At 43.1% G+C, this 7,562-nt stretch overlaps 1 protein-coding gene across 1 annotated transcript in view; it reads right to left on the reverse strand.

Annotated features, from left to right (window-relative positions):
- The window catches only part of CSNK1G2 (casein kinase 1, gamma 2), an 87,306-nt gene extending 85,044 nt beyond the window's left edge, over positions 1 to 2,262 (reverse strand). Inside the window, exon 1 of the mRNA XM_009577776.1 lies at positions 2,132 to 2,262. The gene's annotated coding sequence lies outside the window, so the exon portion shown is untranslated. The remainder of the gene's footprint in view (positions 1 to 2,131) is intronic.
- Positions 2,263 to 7,562: the final 5,300 nt, after the last annotated feature.

A 7,562-nucleotide genomic window follows, 5' to 3' on the forward strand; every position in this document is an offset into this window, starting at 1 on the left:
ACTCCTCACTCGCATGGACAAAGCCTGTTTCCACAGCACAGATGCAGGAGGGGAAGCACCTGGCACTGGTTTCACTGGGGTTGGGAAAAAGTCAGGCCAGCGCACCTCTGCTTGGGGATCCTGAGGCAGGGAACATGCAGATGAAGACACAAATGCTCCTTGAACGAGTAATGACATGAGTCGGGGTGGTAGCTTATAGAAAAGTACAGGCAAGTTGAAGTCATGAAATGGGAAAACCAGAGCTTCTTTAAATATTGAATTTAAATATACACAAAGATAAAAAGCACACAGGAACGGGATACAAGTGCAGGCAGCTTGGGAGCAAGATCCATGGCTGAGACAGCAGCACTTTTCAGTGTCTTGGAATTGACAAAGAATTTCAGTAATGCATTATCAACTTCTACTGTATTAAAAAAAGACAAGATGGGTCTCCTCATTTAGCACTCATGCTGCCTAGCAGTCTGTGCTAAGAATCCACATCCTCAGGTGTAAGTGGCTGAACAAATTAGACATCATGAGCTGGGTAGAAGCTTCGCCCAAGTGAAAAAGCACGCTATGACCCCAAACCCCATAGAAATAGGTTGATCTGATTAAGAAAAGTTCCCAAGATCCCAGACATCTTACAGGCAGGATGAAGAAAAACAAGCCAGTGCCTTCAGTCACAAAAGAAACCCTCCACAACATCACATCAACAAAGCTTTAGACTTCAGGGGCTTACCTTTAAGACAAAACAATATAAAATGAAGCATAGTCAGATACCTACAGTCTCCATTGGACTCACATGAAAATATTAAAAGCACTGTACTGCACCAGTCTGAATTGCTTAAACTAAAGACTTTTCAAACAATTAATGGCACTCCTACTACTGGCAGCAAAAAAAGACAAATCCGTTTTAGGGGATGAAACTGCAAAATAATTTGAGATACCGTACCAAGAAAAATTGAAAACAGATTTCTCCTCCAGGTTGGAAGCTACTGAAAGCATGAAACCGTTGTCCATCCATCTGCACCCCCCCCCCCAGCTAAAATTAGCAAAAGGCAAGACCACATTAAGCTTTCTACATACAAAATGAAAAATAGAAATTACAATTTAGAAAGAATTTGTTTTGTCATGTCATTTTGTCCAAAAGTAGAAACAATATTCCCAAAGAATGATACACAATTATGGCCCTAAACAAAATGCCCCAACTACTTAATCAGTACAACTTAGTCTGCGCTGGCTTTTGTTTGAACAGAAATACAGTTTGTCACTATATGTTTTTTCAGAAGTCCAGAAAGGGAAATCTAGTGCCAGTTTCACTCTTGCAGTACTTATTATGTACACTCAAAAAAACCCTCCTGCCAAGCAGAGACTTGCACTGCTCTCAGGGTCATCACTTGTATAAAATCAAAACACTTGCTTTTTTGTTTACTTTCATCACTATTGCCTGCTTCATGAAATCTAGGTATCTATCCACACTGGAGTCAGTCAAACACCCTCACCTACAAATGTTATTCCCTTTGATTTCTCAGTTCTGGAGAGGAAAATTTTCCCAACACCTTCAGTTTTGAGTTTTCTGTTCCTTTCATAGGTCAGTTGTAATAGAATAGGCAACCTAACCCACATTTTACTTGTCACACTGGAACAAACGCTTACACACAGAGCACATCAACTCTCCTCCCGGTAACAAAGTTAAAGCACTTTTAGAGAAGCTTCAGTTCACCACAAGAGACTTTGGACTCTCCCTGACTTTAATCCTACCCAATTTCCTTGCCAGAGATATTCATCACTGACAAGCAGCATCGCGGCTACCTACTTCTCAGCTCAACACATATGTTTCTAAAAATAAAGCCAGGGAGACTAGATCAGTGATGGAAGTTCCCAGAGAAGTTACTTCAGGTGAAAAATGCTGACAAAATTAAGAGGGAAAAAAATATTAAAATGGAAATAAGGAATAAGAATTTAACAACTTGCATTCGGGTCTCTAAGCATCTTTCCACAGCTTTGACAGATATTTCACGTACCCTGGTTATACGTTACTGGATTTTATAGTGTCTTCCCTTATATATGGCTGTTTTGGGTTTTTTTTAGGCAGGAATATTTGGGTTGCATGCTAAGATGCTCCAGAATATCAAAGGCACATGATACTTACCACACGTTTTGTAACTCACTTTTTATGTTTATTATCTGAAATTACAGGGTGGCAAGTGCTGGGGCACAGGAGCAGCAGAGCAGCCAGCCAGTCATATCTGTAGTGAATCTGGGAAAGAAGAAAGGACATTTTCAGAAAGTCTTAATGCAACAGTTCATACAAGTAACTTCTAACCTTAATTCCGCTAAAAAAAAAAAAGTATTGTTTGCAGTTTTCAGTTTCATATACCAGCTTCCAAGTATACTGTGGATGAAACAGAGCCAAACACAACTTTTTATAGGAAAATCTAGTATTTCTCCTTACCCCATGTCAGTGCAATCTAATAGCTTTCCATGCAATAACACGAATTTTAGTTCAGAAAATGACAGCATTTTGTTAAAATATAGATATTTCTGGCTTTTCAATAATTTTGGTTTTTGTTTTTGGTAAACTGTGTTTCCCTACCTTGGGAAACAGGTTCCCAAACCTGAGCTCCCATGACACAGCATCCCTGGGCTGGCTCCATCTCCTGCGATGCTCCAAGCACTTTGGTCAGAAGGAAGCAAAAGGGGTTTTTTTGTTTGTGCCTTTTTCCCCTTAAATAACACCCTCCAGAGCACATAGCCCATAAGGCAGAACAGGGCCCAAACACCGATTTCCGAGGGGGAGTGCGCTGTAACAGGGATGTGAAGGTCAAACCAAAATGAAACTATTTCTGGAAAACTCTGCCCAGGGTGACCAGAGACACACTGTTCTGTTCTGCATTCAAAACTTGGGCATTTAACTTCCTTCAGAAGAAAACACATGGATTGTTCTAACAAAAATAAAAATTTTAAAAAGCAACTTTAAGTTCTGAGAAGCTCTGACCATCATCTAGAAGACAGGTTCTTCTGACACGCCAAAATACCACGTTAGACTCGCTTACACGCGATGCTCTGACACGGGCTATAAGCAACCAGGTTCCCCAGTGCCTAATGGGCATTCAAAGTCTGTACCCTAAGCTAGCACTTTTATCCTTATTTTCCTAACTATTACAGCAAGGGTAGAAGTTTAAGGGTCCATACTAACCCCACAAACTGCTTGTTCTGTAAGCACATGGGAGAAAAAACAGTCACTGTTTACCCTGACCACAGCACAAGGAAACCCTGCACCAGAGAGCATTTTTGCTTTCTCCAACATCAAGTGCAAGATAGACCGAAGTTGCCATCACCACGGTGCCAAGAGACGCCGCTTTGACCGAAGCGCACAGGAATTTGGTCCACCTCTGCTCTGAACTTTCATAAGCTTGTCGTCAGTCCAGTTCAAGTCACATACGTGCTCTTCCAATGTTGGTCATGATTTCTGTTCTCAAGAAGCTAGGAGGATTGCTCAATGGCATTGTACAAGACTTCAAAAGTCTCCATGAGCTCACAACAGCTGTCATTAATTAATCCTCATCTACAATTATGTAGCACCAACCACCGGGGTGAGGAACACACACCACTGCTCCACGGCTTCAGTGTATAAGCGGTGAGTGACACCCATTCCTCTGAAATGAAAAGGCATTAGGTAGTTTAATGTATCCCCCAATATTAAGTTTATTGCAAAGTATTTAAGGCAAGCTTTTGTTCTACTTGACGTTAAAGTTATTCCAAGGTCAAGTTGTTTGACCAGGTCAAAGGCTGCAGCAAGGAAGAACCAGCCAAACTTGTACCAAACTAAGCCCTACAAGAAAGGGGAAATGCAAGCGCCTATATTCACAGGGAAAGATTACTTGACATTGCAATCCTAACACCATTCTTTGGCAAAGAATAGGAGTATCCCATTAATATGACACTCCACATATTTAAATGCTGAACATCCTTTAAAACCCAGTGAAGTTTGCTCTTTTGCCACCTTGAACACGTGCCGGTTAAACTTAGAGGGAAAAACAAAAGTTGTGCATAAAAATTTCAAATAGGGTTCATTGGCCAGAAACTGCCTCAGTTTCTTTACATAAATACCAACCTCTACTAAGAAGCGGCATCTCCAAACAAGGAAGCTAAATGGAAGACTCCGTTTATAACCAGCTCCATGGTACAATGATTTACTTTCATTCCTAAAACAAATAAATCCTCTCATGCTATCCTAAGGCTCAGGTTCGAACCAGGGGTTAGATACTATTTACGTTCTGCTCGAAGAACAAGACGACAGGCGCTTTATTGAGGAGTCAAAGTGCAACGTGAGAAAATCCCCGTGCCGGTCAGCCTCTGCCACTTCCTACTGGCAATGCCAGGTGACAAAAACCCATCCCCACCTCATACAAAACATTTACTAACAGATCTTTTGACCTGCAGCACAGCAAACACGACTCCTCCCATGTGCACATGGATGGGACTCCAACATCTTGAGAGCACCTGAGGTTCAAAAGGCAGAGCTCATTTTCCATCCTTTCCCCGGCTGTACACCGATGGTGCTGGGCTCACCCAGCAATCCTGCCCGGTAGCAAGATGGCTCAAGCAAAGCACAGAGGAGCCCAGAGTAACGAAAGGATTCAGCTCACGACTGCGGCACACGTTAAACCCGGCCGAGAAGCCAGGAACCTCGTTTAGCTGCAAGCATGGCATGATACAGAAAGCCACCTCTCGCAGCAAGAAAAAGCCACGGTTAACAAGCGAAAATATGTGGACACCCGGTTGGAGCACTAGTTTATCATGGTAACAAGCTCCAGTCTTTCCTTTCCCAGAAAGCCCTGCTGCCCAAAGCCTAACACTATGCAGAACCCAGGGGACCACATCCCTTCTTGAAGGGAAGACTAGGACGGCTGAAAGGGCTGCTACGGAAAGACGACTGACAATGAAAGAGGCAGTCCAAAACCATGAACAGCAAGAGGGACCCTTTCTAGCTTTTGACAGGTAATTAAACTTTTTTTTGTGTTTAATTAATACCTCCAGACACCGAACCCACTTCCTGTGACATCCCCTTGATTGGCATTAGCTAGGCCTGGAGACACACATCTCAGCTTGAACTCAATAGCCCTTGGCTTCGTACGACCACGCAGACGTAACGCAGAATCCTGCGATGAGGATGCTCTGCGTCCCGCCAGGCAACTCGCTTCAGGAAGAAGAGTTATTTATTTTACAGAATGCCAAAACCAGAGGGATACAAAGCATTCAGGGGTGTGGAGCTGGGCACAGATGGGTCCCACACACCTGTATTCCGGACACGCTCCTCTGCATCGCTCGACATAACCGCGGCAAAGCCACCTCTCAGCACACTGCCAACAAGCAGAGTTTCAGCCCTCAAAGGCCATGTTATTCAGATAAACACCATCACACTGGCTGGAGAAGCCCCACAGACCCCCAAAACCTCTTCCAGCTGTCAGTGAGAGAGAACAAGGCTATACTAGAAGCTTTAAGCCTCGTTAGATGTTTTTCCCCATTACTTTTCAAAGCAAGGAGCAGATGAGAAGCTTGTTTCAGTTTCAGAGTAAAAACTAACGTCCCTGCAGGCAGCTCGTGAAGAGATGATATTTGCTACCTTAGAGTACACAACCAGGTCTTTCATCTCCTCTGGGGGCCGAGGAAATCTGTGCCAGCCTGAACCAAGAGACACAATTTCCAAGGCATAGCACTTGAAAGTTCGGGGCATACCACAGACACTTTTCGACTCCCATAGGAGGGCATCGCTTCTGCCGCAGCGAGGAAGATGACTCTTCCAACCCATTCCTTATTAGTTCTCTTGGGAAGCTGGTACACAGACAGTTTTTGGATCTTTTGTACTTCAGCTCATTATTATTTTACTACCAGTTAGCAGCACAAAACTCTGGTGGTTGTTTTTTTTTTTTTAAAAAAGCTTGTCATCTTTAGGCTCAAGGCATTTATAGTGTTAGCAAATTAAAGCATGGGAACAATATTAAAATTCCAACCTAATGGACACTGCCCTGCTCCAAAGTCTTCACGCCATCCAGCACGGCAAAAAAGGTAAGATGGTTCCCAATGGCATTAGATGATGGAACAAAACCTCAAGAGCAAACATGATGCTCCAGCACTCATGTCAAGCTTGAACAATGAGAACTTTGCTTAGCAGCGCACAGAATGCGTAATTCTCCAGAAATAAGTGCCTTATTGGAAAAGCGACCCATCAGTCCTGGATCAACGAACGTTCAGGTGAGCAGATTTTCAACCAAAGAGTTCCACACCCATATGGAAAAATAAGGTCTCTGTAGACCATTTCTGGTACACAGGAAAGCCTTTTCAGGAGGCCTCAACACTGCCAGACAGTTTCTGTTCCAAGTCAAATACATAAGCATTCAAAAGCCTTGTCTAGAAAAAGGCTTGTCTTCCCTCTTAGGGGCATCATTTTTCTGAATGATAAAAACCATGCAAACCATCTCAGGGTAAACACCATGTTCTTCAGTTTCGTTTCTCAGCTCAGTATTTTTTTCTCCTCTTGTACAGACCTTTAGCCAGAGCTATTAAAAGAAAACCTGGAGCACTTAAAACAGCAAAAATAAACCCCAAAATATTAAGAGAGTTTCAAAATTTCAAGAGGTACTAACATTTTTAGAGACTCCACAGGTAATACCTTCAGTGGCTGGGGGAAAACTAGCAAGAGCATCTTTATGTGTTAAAGCCTCACCTCAAACAAGCAAAATCCCAAAGAAAAGTCTGCCTAATGGCTAAAACCATGAAATAAATGAGTTTGTAGCATGAAACATCCCTCTCCTATTCTGCCAATGCATAAGGAACAGCTCTTCTGGAGTAATAAAGAAGAGTACGACAATTCAGGAAGTCTAGCAAGTTTAAGCGGCATGTTGCGTGAAAGTAAGAGGAAGGAGCAAATCCCCGTTTTTAAGTTCAATCGGACAAGAGCAGCTAGAAGATATCACCTGCACCTCCATCCATACGCTGCTCTGGTTGCTGAACAGTTACCAAAATTATGAACAGATACAGCTCAGAGAACAGCAGCAAAACACCTAAAGCCGTGTCCTCCGAGAGCCAAAGAGGTGAACCAAAGAATACAGCCCATCTAGCTTAACCTCCAGCTTGAAACAGCAGCCGTAAGCAGATGTCTGGGAAAGGAAAAGAAGAGGGTAAGCATACATAACTTCTCCAAGACACTCTTCCATCTCCAGTGCTTTTATTTCCAGGCCTTCCCAAGTCAGTTTGGGCTTCTGGGTGTTCAGAAACATTCGGTGCAGCCTCTTCATGAGCACGTCCAGTTCCTCTCCGAACTCACCCAAACTTTTCGTAGCCACAATAGCTCTTGGCTAGTTCAACAAGTCTACTATTCGCTGCCTGAAAAACAATGTCCTCCTGCTTCTTCTGAACCCGCCTCCTGTTAGCTCCATCTGATCCTCCCCGAATCTCACAGCAGAAGTACACCATCCTCCCACATCTACTACTGATGATTTTGTTCACCTGACCTAACCCACTGCCGACCCTTTAATGTTAGCTAGATATAAATAACCACTTCTTGTCAGAAAGGAAAG

Source organism: Fulmarus glacialis, unplaced genomic scaffold, assembly GCF_000690835.1.
Source record: "Fulmarus glacialis isolate BGI_N327 unplaced genomic scaffold, ASM69083v1 scaffold3675, whole genome shotgun sequence".
Lineage (NCBI taxonomy): Eukaryota > Metazoa > Chordata > Aves > Procellariiformes > Procellariidae > Fulmarus > Fulmarus glacialis.